At 35.7% G+C, this 16,198-nt stretch overlaps 1 long non-coding RNA gene across 1 annotated transcript; it reads left to right on the forward strand.

Annotated features, from left to right (window-relative positions):
* The first annotated feature begins 10,498 nt into the window (after positions 1-10,498).
* LOC138752376 (uncharacterized) lies at positions 10,499-15,904 on the forward strand. The gene is made up of 2 exons (XR_011350572.1): positions 10,499-10,700; positions 15,614-15,904. It is a non-coding gene; the product is annotated as an uncharacterized lncRNA (long non-coding RNA).
* The last annotated feature ends 294 nt before the right edge of the window (positions 15,905-16,198 follow it).

A 16,198-nucleotide genomic window follows, 5' to 3' on the forward strand; every position in this document is an offset into this window, starting at 1 on the left:
CTCTGGACCATATCCTTTCCAGCATCTTTATTCAAATGAAAACAACTTCAGTTTGCAGAGACTCATGATTATTTAAAAATAAGAGTCCTTGAATCACCTTCCACAGGTATCTGAAATTTTAAGTGCAGACAAATTGCTTGAAAGCAGTACACCCCCTCCTCAAATAAAAAGTGTTCTAAATGAATAGATATCACATGAACAGTAGACATCGAAAAATATTTGAACTACCTTATATTTAAAATAAAAAGTGAAATAAAATGTTGATGGAGTAAACAAATCAGTTTACTCTAGTTAGAATTCCAAAGCAATTTATTTACACAGAAATCACAAATTGAAAAATAAATTTGATTTTATTTTTCAATCACACTGCTCATTTGAACTGATCTTCCGGACCAACATCCAATTCCACACTATTGAAAGTGCAACCCTCTCTTGAGGTCCCCAGCAATCTTTATTAATTTAAGCTATTACAAGATTCACTTCTCCCTGATGAATGCAGGACAGTGAATACCTTACTCCGGAACAATGTTTTCACTTTAGCACCCTAACAAAGTTTTCGTCAATTTGCAACCCTCCCTTGAGGTCCCCAGCAACCTTTATTAATTTAAGCTATTACAAGATTCACTTCTCCCTGATGAATGCAGGACAGTGAATACCTTACTCCAGAACAATGTTTTCACTTTAGCACCCTAACAAAGTTTTCGTCAATTTGCAACCCTCCCTTGAGGTCCCCGGAAACCTTTATTAATTTAAGCTATTACAAGATTCACTTCTCCCTGATGAATGCAGGACAGTGAATACCTTACTCCAGAACAATGTTTTCACTTTAGCACTCTAACAAAGTTTTCGTCAATTTGCAACCCTCCCTTGAGGTCCCCGGCAACCTTTATTAATTTAAGCTATTACAAGATTCACTTCTCCCTGATGAATGCAGGACAGTGAATACCTTACTCCAGAACAATGTTTTCACTTTAGCACCCTAACAAAGTTTTTGTCAATTAATTTTTTGCTTATTTTTTCTTTTCGCCCAGTTTATACAAGTTGAAAATTGGTCTTTAAAGTGCATGCAAAGGAAATTCACATTACTTTCCAGTTAAGGACAGACACCTATTTAAAAATAATGTAACCAGAGGCTCATGTTTTATGGATTGCTCTGGAGATATCCAAAATGTTTATGCTGGTGAATACACTCGTGCTTTAAGTTCACAGGACACAGCAGTTATAAAGAGATGGGGTAAGCTTGCACATTTTTTGCTTTTGGAACATATTTTGACTTAGCTTTAAGTTCCACTCTTCCTCCATATTCAAGGAATGTGATTTCTGCTACCACCCCCCCCCCACTCTCCCCTTTCCACACTCAAAGCACCATTCCTTTTGTTCTTGATTCTTTCATCTTCACCAGCTCCTCCCATTCTCATGTCACTTTTGCATGCAAGTGGAGAAGCAACAATATTTATGTTTTTAACACTTTCTTTTCCATCATCTTGGGAACATCGAATGCTTCTTTCCCCCCTCAGGAAATGCCTGTCTTGAGAACAATCTTTACCATTTACTGTTTTTTAAAAAATTTTAAATTGTGCAGCACTTTCTATATAGAGCACATTATTAGAATCAAGTTGCTTTCTTGATCCTCAAACCGTCATGCAGCATGATAGATACTCATGAGCGAAGGTTTTGGTTAATCCAGCTCTCTAGAGTGGATTGCAAGTCTAGTCACAATTTTGGTAGGAAACATTCCATTCCGAAAACTCTCAACAGAATCCCAGTCAAGTTATAGCCACATTACCGACACAGAAACCGCAGAGCAGATCAAGAATCACTCATCACATTATGTCTGTGCCAGCACTCTGATCACCTCCCAATCAATCCAAATCACTCACATTTTTTCACAGACCAATGCTTCAGCACTAGGGCGACATGGTTAGTGTAGCAGTTCACACAAAGCTATTACAGTTCCTGAGACCTGATTCAAACAATAAGGAGTTTGTACATTCTCCCTGTCTTTCCTCAGACTGCTCCAGTTTGTTCCCACATTTCAAAGTCATACAGGGTGACCAGGTTAATTGGTCACATTGGGTGTATTGGGTGGCGTGGAAGGGCCTGTTGCTGTGCTGTATTTTTAAATTAAATGAGTGTTAACGTCTCCATCAAAAAAGCAACTCTAAACATTGAATGGAGAGTCCATGCACCAGGCAAGGGAAGAACAAATTATGAGTGCAATGTGTTTCCTTTTGGGATAGTGTGCATTGACAAAGAGCAGATGAAACAGTTGTCATTTATTTTCTGTTCTTTTATATTTTGCAGCTGCTGCAAGCACTTGTCGACCTTTGCTACTTAAGGAAAGTTAATAGAGCAAAAATCCATCAGGTGGACACAAGCAATGAATGCAGACCACCCTAAAAGCAACAGGATTATTGTATTGCACATTTTGACCTTGATGTTAACCATTCATAGTGGACAAGGCAACTTGGATGGAGGAAAGGGTGGTAGTGAAGTTAGTGTATCTAGGTGGTAACACTCTCTACATATACCACTCTACATTGGAATTGGGAGCTGGATATGAAACTAACATCTGCTGCATGAGCCTCTCCAGTATCAGAAATAAACTGAAGGTGACACCTTTTCAGGGCAGATCAGGAGATCACAGCTGGTAGACAACCACAAGGTTGACACAAGATTCTCAAGGAACTCCCCAATGATTTTATGTTGCATCAGTCCTATGCCCCAGATACATTCACACCTGCCACCAACTTTAAAGGGAGCTTGATGAGAATCAAGAGATATTGCTTTGAAATCTGACTTGTAATTCCTTGAAGGAACTGCTCCAGCAGGAATATCAAGAAGTGGTCATCTGTATAACGTAGTTGTATCAAAGGTATGGTTCCCTAGTTCGGGGTTTCCAGATGAAATGTGGTTGTGTTCTACCTAACAAGGTACAGGAGGAAAAGCCACTCAGGAACCCCTCCCCAGAAAAATTCAATGTTGAAACAAATCACCTTCCTCTTCTAAATGCCAATTACACTCCTTTAGATGGGATGTTCTATACTAGATCCAAGTTAGTGACCCATTCTATCCCCTTCCTCTCACACAAACATTCCAGTGACCATTAACTCCAGTTCACCTCAGTCAATTCTCACGTACATATTCAACAGAATTGACGTTCACAGTTCAGAAATGAAAAGCATCAAGTGATGTCAAATCTATTGTGAATGAACAAATTTACAGAATTAATAGAAGGTTCTCCACTAAAGGGGATTGTAAAAGTTTTCTTTTCATTGCTTTTGGTACCTTTTCATGATCCAAACTTTTGGCTTCATCAGAAGCAATGACTAGTGGATGCAGGAATTGATGGGGGTGGGGGTGGGGGGGGGAGTAAATTTGACAAGACAGAGAGAAGGAGGAACATTACAGGATGATAAACATCTGCGACTTTACTCACATTTTCCATCTGGTTTTGTCATTAAAACTCTTCATTCAGTACATCCAAATTCTGGTTGTGAAGTTCTGATTGTAAAATTTTTGTTGTGTACTTCTCAACAGTGGTACCAGGTTTGTGTGAACATAAACAAACCTACCTCCTGTGAGTGCTCTTCAAGAATAGCCCTTCAATCTCCAGACAGCCTCCTTCATTGAATCTGTAAACTGGGCCTTATTGTCAAGATGAAATCAGATCATGTGGGTTCACGCAAGACTTGCTCTACCACAAGGTGATACCACACTGAAACATCCCAAAGGATATCAGACATTCCCATTTACGCCATGATAATGGTCCTTTGTTGCTTACTGCCAGGTCGCACCTTAATCGCCATACAATTTTGATCATCATATTAGATCTTACCAACAGCAGGACACATGGTGGGTTTAACATCTCTTTTAAAAAAAAGCCCATTTCCAGTATATTTCACAAGAGAAAGTTTCCATTTTGGTGGCAGTAATAAGAGAATAGAGTATTATTTAAATGGTGTCAAGCTAGGGAGTGGGGTAGTACAGGACTAGTACACCAGTCACTAAAAGCTAACTTGCAGGTTCAGCAAGTTGTGATGAAGGCAAATGGCATGTTGGCTTTTATAAAGAGGGGATTGGAGTAGCAGAGATGCCCTCCTGCAGTTGTACAGGGCCCTGGTGAGACCTCACCTGGAATATTGCATCTAGTTCTGGTCCCCAAATTTGAGGAAGGACATACTCGCTATAGAGGGAGTACAGCACAGATTTACAAGGTTGGTTTCTGGGATGGCAGGATTGACATACGCTGAAAGGTTGGAAAGAATGGGCTTATATGCGATGGAGTTTAGAAGGATGAGGGGAGACATGATTGAGGTATATAAGATTATCAAGGGGCTAGACAAGGTGAAATCGGATTACATGTTCCCAATGTTGGGAGAGACTAGGACTAAAGGGCATATTTTAAGAATACAGGGAAGGCCCTTTAGAATGGAGATGAGGAGAATTTTTTTTTAACCTAGAGAAGTGTGGATCTGTGGAATGCTTTGCTGCAGAGGTGGGAGGGGCAGATTCGCTGGATATGTTCAAAAGGGAGTTAGATAAGGCTCTTGTGGGCAGGGGAGTTTAGGGTTATGGGGATAAGGCTGGGAATGGATACTGATAGTGAATGATCGGCCATGATCTGAAAAATGGTGGTGCTGGCTCGACGGGCCAATTGGCCTACTCTAGCACCTACTGTCCACTATCTATCCCTTTGTTCTCCATTACAATCAGGGACGGACAACCTTTTAATTTAGACATACAGCATGGGAACAGGCCATTTCGGTCCACAAGTTTGTGCCGCCCAATTAACCTACACCCCTGATTATATACTCATGGGCCGAAATGGCTTGTTATCATGCTGTATGTCTAAATTAAAAAGTAAAAGGTTTCCCACTCCTGAATCTTGAGCAAATAGCAAATGAATCATACTTTCGTAAGAGTAATACTAAACAGAACTGACAATGAGAAGATAACAGGCCTGCACATGATCACAGGGCAGCCTGGAGATTGATTATGACAAGAATGAATCAACATGATGATTCAGTAGTACAATTGTCTGACTTTTGTTGTCTGGGCAACAACCTTCCAGGTAAACTGGTCTTCAGTTTGTTCATCTGTCTGTCGATTAAAACTTTGTGGGAAAAGTAAATGGTACATTTCATTAGCTCATTCAAAACCTCATTTTAGAAAAAAAAATAAAGCAGGAATATTCACCATGATAAAAAGGGGAATTTTGGCACCCAGAATCCACAACCAAAAGAGCCCCAAAAGGTTTTACTATGCCCAAGTCCCATCACACATGGTGCTTATATTTCCCATGTTAAAAAAAACAGCCAATCAGCCCATCAAGGCCATACCTTGAGGAAGGGGGTGAAGCAGGGGGAGAAAGGAGGTAGGTTGAGGAAGAGGGGAGAGAGGAAGAAGACTGAAGGAGCACGTCTAATTTCTGAATATAAAGATGAGAATTCCATTAACTTTTTAATTATTTTCTACATACAGTAAAACCCTTGGAATCCAGCACCGATGGGAACTGGTAGATGCCGGTGTATTTTCAAATTGCTTGAGACTTCCTCTTACAATGCCTCTCACAAATACACTTGCATTAAGAATAAACAGTTTAAAAGAAAAAAAATACTTTTATGTACTTACACTGAACAAACTTCACTTTAAGTATTTTACTTTATTTTCAGTCACATTCGTTGATAACATTTAACCATTGCTGCATTTGCAGGTTCCCCCCTCTCCACAGAGTTGCCCAAAAAACAAACATCAATAATATAGATAATGACTCCCCTCCCCACCCCCCACTGCAAAGAGTAATGTAATTGGCTAAGGAGGCAGATTTAATCATGACTTCCAAAGGGACTCAAAATGAAGCAACTTGCAAGGTTGTAGAGAGAGGAACCAGTCAGATTAATTTCCTTCCATGCTGTCATTTTCCTGAAATTCTGTGATTCAACCTGTCACAATCTCTCAATTTTGTAATACCCATTTTCTGCTTTATGTCACCCACCCAGAAAATGTTCCAGTGGCAAAACTAACTACTAATAATTTTTTTTAAATGTTATCTGAGGGATACAAACCATTCATGCTCACCAATTTATTCCCCATGCCTGGAAAGCAGCATTTTTCCAAATGTTTCTTTCCAGGCCAGAAAGTCTTAATAAATTGTGGCAGATAATGCTGGAGTCTTGTCCCAAGGCCACATGAGCTTTGTCATGGTGTGCTGCAAGAAGACTCGGCTACAAATTTCCTCCGCAAGCCTTTAATCTCTTGGCAAATCATTGGCTTTGCATTGAAGTGTCTGATTCTCCAATGTACAGAAATGTTTAATAACTATTAAAGTAGTTAATTTAATAATTAAGCAGATAAAAGCATAGTCCTAACTTTAAAAAAAAATCACTGGACAAAAATAACATTAACTCAGATATCAATAATCCCTATTCAAATAAAATGCTCACATATCTTGGAACAGGTTTAAATTAATGCACAAAACTAGATTATCCAGCATTTGTGCAAGAGAATCTCAGCAAACTACAGGCATAAAGTAAATCACAATTGTAAGATGGATGTTAAGTTTAGGACTTCCTGGTACAATTCAGGGAACAAGAATTGACCAACAATTTTGTTGAGAAATTCCCTGTTTTTGGAATAACTATTGTTTTAAACAATTCTAGTAAATCATGAGAATCTTTCATTTGATCCAATAATCCCATAAACACAGGAATTAATAACTCTTTGAATTCTATATAAAACTCTGGAGAGAAACCATCCTCTGCCGGAGCCTTGTTTTTTGGCAAAGATATTAGAGTATCATATATTTCAACATCCATGAAAGAATTCAATAATTCCTCCATATTTAATTCAGGTAATATAACTTGCGATAGATATCCGTCTATTTTTTTCCATCCTTCAGAGACTTAAATTGATATTGTTTTTTTATAAAAATTCCTAAAGTCATCATTAATTTTGTGCATTTCGTAGGTAAGTTGACCAGATTCCCTCTTTGTTGCAATTATTGTTCTTGACAATTGTTCTATTTATAATTGCCACACTAAGACTTTATGGTCTCTTTCCCCCAACTCAGAATATTTCTGTCGTGTACGCTTTGTATCTCTTTCTGCTTTATAAGATTGTATTAAATTTGTTTTTTTATTCCAATAATCTTTGTTTCTCATCATTTTTCTGAACATGCAATTCCTTTTCATTATACAATATATCCTTATCCAATTGATCTACTTCTCTCTTATACTCTTTCTTTATTTTAGATGTATAACTTATTATTTGTCCTCTTAAATAGGCCTTCATAGCGTCCCATATAATAAATGTACTTGTTACCGAATGTTCACTAGTGTCTAGAAAATACTTTGTTGTCTTATAAATTCACAAAAATCTTTCCTCTTTAAAAATGCAGTATTAAATCTCCATCTGTAACCTACATTTTGTTCTTCTTCCAATGTAATTGACATAACTAAACGTGAATGGTCTGATAATATTCTTGTTTGATATTCAATCTTTTGAACTCTGGCTTGTAATTGTATTGAGTCTAAAACATATCTATATGTAAATACGTCTAGTATCTAAAAGAATAAAATGAATAATCCCTATTGTTAGAGTGACTCTTCCTCCAACTATCAATAAGCCTCATCTCCTTCATCAAAGTTGTCACAATTTTAACGACTTTATTTTTACAATAGTTCCACAGGATGTCTAGTTTTGAGTCAAAAGTAAAATTAAATTCTCCACCCATTATTATTTTTCCCTTTGCATTTGAAAATTACATAAAAATATCTTGTATAAATTTCCCATCATCTTTATAAGGTGCATATATATACATTAATGTCCAATTTGACAATTAATCATGACATATCTTCCTACTTTATCTATAGTTGTACCCAATATTTTAATTGGTACATTTTTATTTATTAATATAGCTACTCCTCTGGCCTTAGAATTAAATGAAAAAGACAATACCATTCCAACCCAATCTCTTTTTAACTTCCCGTGTTCTATTTCAATCAAATGAGTTTCCTGCAAAAAAGCTATATCTACATTAGTTTTTTTTATATAACTTGGTAATTTTTTCATTTTATCAAATTCTGAATTTCATTAATATTAATACTAATAAAATTCAATTTTCCTGCCATGAAGTACCAATATTAAATCCTCTGTCCATCTATCATCCCTCTCCTACTCTTCTCACTCCCATAATATGTTACAATGTCCTTAATCAATTCAGGCTTAAAATAGTTCTTCTTCCTATCTTTTCTTTTTTGGAATTCCAAATACTTTTATAAATTGGATAAGAGCTTTGTATAATCATCTAAAAGCTAAAGTGGTCGCAAATAGGCAAATATCCAAGCCTTTTCTATTAGAAAGATCATCCAGGCAAGGATGCCCATTATCACCATTCTTATTTGCATTGGCTATAGAATCATTGGGCAGAAACGATAAGAAGTGATAATGAGATCAAGGGTTTTTAAGATAGAAGATAAAGAACATAAAATTAGTTTGTTTGCAGATGATGTTATATCTTACAAAACCAGAAATATCATTGAAGAAAATAAATGTATGATTGGAATAATATGGTTTAATATAAGGTTACAAAGTTAATGTAGAAAAGAGTGAAGTGACGCCTATGAATGACAGAGACTATACTCAAAGCAAGCAGGTGACAAAGTTTAAATGGCAAAGGGAAGCAATTAAATATTTAGGAATTAATATTGACATAAATTTGAATATTTTTTAAAAATTGAATTATTTACCATTATTAAAAAATTAGTGAGGATTTAAAAAGACTTACCAATAACTTTAATAGGAAGGATAAATTGTGTAAAGATGAATATTTTTCCAAGAATACAATATTTATTTCAATCATTCCCAATCCCTGTACCAGCAAAGTTTTTTCAAGAATTAAATAAAAATGTAAGAAAATTTATTTGGTGAGATGAAATGGCAAGGATAGCTTTGGAAAAACTGATTGTAAATTTGATCAGGGAGGTCTAAGATTGCTGAATTTTAAAAATTATTATAAAGCAGCTCAATTAAGATTCTTGTCCTCCTGTTATCAAACTGGGGAAAAGACAGCGTGGATACAGATTGAAATGAATAAAATAGTAGAAACAAATCCAGAACATATTTTGTACAAATGGCATGAAGAACTTTTGAAAGGGAAAATGGAAGTGCCAATTCTAAAGCATTTGCTTAAGATGTGGAATGGAATCCATATGGAAAGAGGAATAAAGAACTATCAAATAGCCAAGACGATTTTAAAGCAGAACCCACTTATTCCTTTTATATTAAATAATCCTTTTTATATATATTTGGCCTAATCATGGGATAAAGAGGATAAAAGATTGTTTTTTAGGTTCCTTTTTTCTGACTTTTGAACAAATGAAAGAGAAAAGCAATATACCAAATAATACTAGTTTTTCATGCTTTTAGATTCAGGAACAGAGTCAATTTGAATATTTAATAACTGATATATTTATTGAGAAATTTATGACTAAAGTTACAAGGCAATGCAGAAAAAGGAATTATACAAGTCAAAACAAAGGTGGGAAAGAGATTTAAATTCACAAATTCAAAAAGAAGTTTGGTCAAGATTGTGTCATGAGAGTGTAAACAATTTCAAATGGTACAATATCATTTTTTGCACCATACTCCATATAAATTACATGGAATTGACTCAAATTGTTTTGATAAATGTTTTAGATGTCATAAGAAAATAGGAACTTTATTGCATGCAGTTTGGTTGTGTGGAAAAGTTGAACATTTTTGGGAAGGTTTGAGTATATTAATGGGATGAATTATGAAGATACAAATACCAGAAGATCCCAGAATATTTCTGCTAGGTGATTTATATGGAACAGACACCAAAATGAAGTTAGATAAATATCAACGAAAGTTTTTGACTGTAGCAATAGCAGTGGTAAAGAAGTGTATTGGTAGTGATGTGGAAGTCAGACAATATTGTAGGGTTGAATCAATGGCATGTGGAAATACAAAATTGTATAGCATTAGAAAAAATTACTTATAATTTAAGGAATCAAACAAAAAGATTATACAATGATCTGGAAACCATATATGGATTTCATTGATAAAAGCCCAGTCGTATCTTCCATTACACCCGCTCCTCCCAATTAATATGTTTAAGATGGAATTATGTTAGAAAATATAAATAGTAAATGATATATATTCAGGTGTACTTTCTTTCTTTCTTTTTTGGGGAGAAAAGCAAAATTATGTATCATTTTGCATCACTTTTATTATAATGTATCATTCAAGATATAGAAATAAAGTAAAAAAGTGCATTTGCTCTGACAAACATTACAAAATGATTTGCAAGGCTCTGACTCACTATTACAAACTTGTGTTTTGTTAATTTTTTTTCCACCCAAATGAATAAGCAAATGCTGAAAATTTGCAGACATTTCCTGTCATCACTTAAGTGACAACAAAGGAAGCAGCACAGCTGTACTTTATCTCTTATGTTTTTCGGTTGCTTTTCCAGACTAGTTGTTGACCCACTTGGCTTTGAGCTATTCGTTACAAGCCTGTCAAAAATTGCCTCAGCCATTTATCAGTGAAACAGAATCCTTTCTTCTCACATGAAGAGTTATGGAGCCTGACATAAACAAACATAAATAAACTCGAAGAACAACACACCATATTCCTCCTGGGCAGCCTGAAATCCAACAGTTTTCTAATTTAAGGTAACCCTACCTCCATCTGGTTTCACTGTTTTCATCTCTTCTTTCCCTACTCCTATTCTTACTTTCCTTTCTAACTGCCCCCTCCCCACTTCCAAATGCTCTTTTCATCCACCTGTCAGTCTAACTCTCCTACCTTCTGTCCAATATCCTATCATGTCTTAGGTTCTTACTCACTTTGATATTATCTCTTGATAAAGGCTCCTGACCCAAAACATTAACTTACCATTTCTACCCATGGATGCAGTTCCTCATTGCTCATGATTCCAAAATCTACAGGGTGTTTTTTTTCTGTAAATGGGAATATGTGAAATTAATACGAGGGGAGCCTTCTCAAAGAGAAACGTAACCCTTCAATAGGGCAGAGGCATTGAGTACAAGAGTTGGGACGTCATGTTGCAGTTATATGTGCATACTACTGGAAGAATGTGGTAGAAATAGAGACTATACAGAAGAGATTTGCCAGGATGTTGTCTGGAAAGCAAGGCAGTTGTTATATTGAGAAATTAAATATTCTAGGTTTATTTTCACTGGAGCATAGGAAGCCAAGGGGTGTCCTTACAGAAATTTATAAAGTTATATAGGGCTTAGATGGGATCGATTGTCAAACCTTTATCCCAGTGTACAGAGTTAAGTGAGGAATTTAAAAGAGATCTGACAGATAGGTTTTTCTACAAAGAGAATGCTGGCTATATGGAATGAAATGCCTGAAGAAGTAACTGAGGCAGATACAAATTTACTAGATGTTTGGAAGTATATGTAGATAAGAAAGGAAAAGATTGCTCTGGATCTATTGCGGCCAAGTGAAATTAGGATCAAGAAGTACTATGATTTGTTTACACAAGGTGGGCCAAAGAGCCATTTCTGTGCTGGACGGTTCTACAATTCTTGATTCAAAGCCAAGATCAACGTAAATTTAAGTTCAAACTCAATAGTTTGCATTAGCATATGTACCAAAAATAGTCAATATAACTGAAAGGGTAAAAGAAAGTCAACATGAAGTCTAATCTACAATTGAAGACGTTTTGGAGTCGCTATCGGAAATTGATGTACGTTTGGGATTTGTGGAGCAAGACTTGGGAACAGTCAATGACTGGACAAATTAGAGGAACTCTGCTTGGGATTGTCTAACAACCTTAAATTAACTTCAAAAGGTATCAATTTAGAGAGCAAAAGCAGAAGACAGAATTTACAAATTTTGGGCTTGGCTGAAAATACAGAAGCTGGCCAACTGACCAACTTCTTTTCAGCGATGCTTTCGGAAAGGCCTGACCTCAACAGAGCTCATAGCTCCTGGACGCCACCCATATTAGGTTATTCTGTGGTTTCATTGCTACCAAAAAGATCTTGTAATTCGTGAAACCTTTTGGAAAGGAACTCTTTAATATCATGAATAACAGATCAGATTTGTAGCCGATCTTTGTCCTTAAGTGATGAGTCTGTATAGAATATAAAGAAGTCATGGCTGAACTGTACAAGAAAGGTTTCAAGCCTGGTTTGTTATACCTAGCACAACTCTGAATCACATCCTTCGAAGGTCACAAGAAGTTTTTGAATTCGATAACAGTATAAAGATTCTTGGAAGTCTTGGATGAACTGTTATTTGGTGTCTGAAGTCTTTTAGTTTCTTGACTGGGTGAAGTTCAGCTGCTCTCTCTCTTTTGTTAATCGGAAGGGGTAATGTACTCGTTTGGTTTATAGTTATGCAAGTTTATTTCTCTTGCTATTAATTTTACTACTTTTTCTTGGATGAGACTACTAAGTTGAATACTAATTTTATCTTAATAATAATGTAATAATGATTTGTATTCACTACCTTAATCACATTAATTGTGCAAGAAATATTGTACATGCTTATGCACTCAGGCTATTAGATGATCATGGGAAATAAGGCTTACATTTATAGTGATATGTATGCATATAGTCCAAGTTATGAGTGGGAAACTTTAAAGTTAGCATGAATGAGTTTCAGCTATTTTTTCTACTGAGCCTGTGAATCTAAATGGGAGTAGATGGAGATTTATACATTCATTGCTCTGTTATCATTAATGGAACTTTATTATTTTAAATACTTATTGTTGGAAACACTTGAGACATCAATGCATTAAGTGCATATTTTATTCTACAGCCAATCATGGTAATGGATGAATGAATACAACATTCATGCACATCCATTAGACACCCAAGTGTGAATCTTTAATGAAAATTCTTTGTTTTTCACTTTGGTTGCAGCTTTAAATACAGGTTTATATTGTTTGGAAACATTAATGATAACTTTTTGAAAAAGGGAACTATAATTAGAATTTACAGCAGAAGAATTTTTGGATTAAAATGCTTATGAGCTCCTTGCAGTTTCAAACAGCAACCTTCCAATTTTGGTAGTCTGGGAAGGAGGGTGGGTATTTTGGTTTAAGGCATAAGGTTTACAAGATTGTTATGGCTTCAAGTTCTGTATAAATTGTGTTACTTCACATCTTCAAGGTGGCCACCTGGAGTTTTGTGATAATTCATGCTTGGTTTTCTTCATAACATAAAAACCATCAATAATCTTATCAAAGTTCTTACTTGGAATGTAAAAGGTTTATACAACCCAACTAAGCAAAGGAAAGTCTTTGCACATGTTAAACAATTGAGATCTGAGATCTTACAAGAAACCCATATTCGTAGCTGTGATAATTCTTGTCATATCAAAATGGAGAGGGCAACTCCTTTATTCCTCCTTCAATGCTAAAGCTAGGGGTCCTCTATTTTAATTGTCCAAAACTTCCCTTTTGTGCATCATAATGTTACATCAGATTAAAAAATGGTCAATACTTTGTTGGGGAGACTGCAATTGTTGGGGAGACTGCAATTGTTGGGGAGACTGCAATTGTTGGGGAGACTGCAATTGTTGGGGAGACTGCAATTGTTGGGGAGACTGCAATTGTTGGGGAGACTGCAATTGTTGGGGAGACTGCAATTGTTGGGGAGACTGCAATTGTTGGGGAGACTGCAATTGTTGGGGAGACTGCAATTGTTGGGGAGACTGCAATTGTTGGGGAGACTGCAATTGTTGGGGAGACTGCAATTGTTGGGGAGACTGCAATTGTTGGGGAGACTGCAATTGTTGGGGAGACTGCAATTGTTGGGGAGACTGCAATTGTTGGGGAGACTGCAATTGTTGGGGAGACTGCAATTGTTGGGGAGACTGCAATTGTTGGGGAGACTGCAATTGTTGGGGAGACTGCAATTGTTGGGGAGACTGCAATTGTTGGATAGACCTTCTTAACTTGCTACTTTGTGCAAATCTGCTTCTGTAATTCATTCTTTAAAAAAAAAACAAAATCAAACTTTGCTATCTTAGATGTTTGGCTTTTTTAAGCCACAATAGGAGAGAGTATTCTTTATTCTCCTGTTCATCATACTTAGTCACGGATTGATCAATTTTTAAATAGATAATCAATCAATTTCATTGACTCGATCATGACTCGATCAGAGGATAGTGATTTCTGACCAAGTTCCTGTCATTTTGTCTATGAATTTTCCAGATCTCTCTCCTACAAAGAGACACTGGCATTTTATCTCTACTTTCAGATAATGCATTTTTGAAATTTATGGAGGAGCAGATAACTTTTTTCTTTAACACTAATTCCTTTTCAACAATTTCGTGTTTGATTGTTTGGGACATTTAAAGCTTATCATAAGGCTTTTTCAGGTGCGTTCTCCACTAAGAATGTTCCTCCTACAGGCCAATTTCTTTATTGAATGTTGATTTGAAGATCTTAGCTAAAGTTTTGACTTATAGCTGGAGAATATTTTACCGTCAATTATTTTGGAAGATCAGACTGATTTTATTAAAAGTTGTTATTCTTATTTTAATATATGTTATTTATTGGATATTTTGTATTCACCTCCTAACATATTCTAATTTTCCTTTTAAGATTGTTAAAGATCAATTTACTTATCATGGAATTACAATTACAAAGAATCATCATAAAAAGTTTAGGGAAAACCCCAATTTTCCAAGTACTCCTGGATACATTTTTGGATGACAATCTTTCAGTAAAGGGTTAATATCTGTTCTTTATGACAAGTTGACTGGTCCTTTTCATCCAAAGAAAGAATGCCTGGGAACAGGATTTGAACCTTTCACTGTCCAATGAGGTTTGGGACTCTATTTTCAACCTGATCAACTGTGCTCTCACCATGGTCTGCTTCAATTCAAAGTGGTACATAGGGCCTACACGTCCAAAGTCAAGTTATCTCTTTTTTTTTTAAACTAAGATATATATCCTCGTTGTGACAAATGCAAAAAAGGTGTTTTACGGAGATATATATATCCTCATTGTGACAAATACATAAAAGATGACGCTTCTTTAATTCATCTGTTCTGGATGTACTTCAGTTTAGAAAAATATTGGAGAGAAGTTTTTCAAACATCATCAGTGATTCTCAATTGAAAATTACAACCAAATCCCTTGGTTGCTTGGATTGGAACTCTTGGAGAAGATGATGTTTAACTAACTCCAATTAAATGTTGCATTTTATCCTTTACTTCGTTGTTGGCCAGATGTGCTCTTTTGATTGTGGAAAGGTAATACTCCACTTATTCCTACACAATGGCCAAGGGACATCATGTCCTGTTTAAATTTGGAAAAAAAATTAGATACGCAATTAATGATTTAAGCATTAGATCCCAAATGTTATGGGGCCCATTCATGGACTAAACTCTAGATTGTGTTAATATAGAATTTTGGCCTGGAGTTGCCCCACTTCAGAGTGAGCTACCTTGTTTCAGCAACTTTCAACCTTGTTGAGGGTCAGGGATTTGAAAAATTTAAATTTATTATGTCTATTTTTTATTATTATGGCTGTGCTTTGGGAATTCATATGTATGAATATTTTAGCAGTGCTTTTCTTTGTCTATTTTTCTATAGCACATCCCATAATTACGACTGAAAATCACTAAAAATATTTAAAAAAAGATAAAAAAGAACCTTGAAGGCTGATACTGTTTTATTGGAGAGCTATGATCAAACTCAATGATTTGTATATGCATCTGCAATGGAAAGAATGGATGACAGGTCATCTAAATACATGACAGGTCAGTCAGTAACTGAGAAGGGAAAAATCTGCAGCACATTGCAGTGATGAATCACTTGTGCTCCATTACCTCCAAAGTAAAACAAAAAATCTAAATAAATCTCCATAGAAATTGTTGGGTTTAATCTTTGGTGTCTATGAAGTCATTTGATTGTCTAACACATTATTGACTGAAATGAAAGAAATTGGATTCATTTTCCTTGACGACAAGTTGAAATTTTGTGGTGCTTTTGTTATTCAGACTAAACTGCCCAAATTCACTTAAACAGCAAAAAAAAACAAGCTTCCCCATGACGTACAATATACAAAAAAAATCAGTGCCCAGGAGTCAAAAATTTTTCAGGAGAAACTGTTATATTTCAGGGATAAAGGACAAGATTACAGATCACTCATGGGTTCTTTTTTTTTTCAAAACTTTA

The sequence above is a fragment of the Narcine bancroftii genome, chromosome 2 (genome assembly GCF_036971445.1).
Source record: "Narcine bancroftii isolate sNarBan1 chromosome 2, sNarBan1.hap1, whole genome shotgun sequence".
Classification (NCBI taxonomy): Eukaryota; Metazoa; Chordata; class Chondrichthyes; order Torpediniformes; family Narcinidae; genus Narcine; species Narcine bancroftii.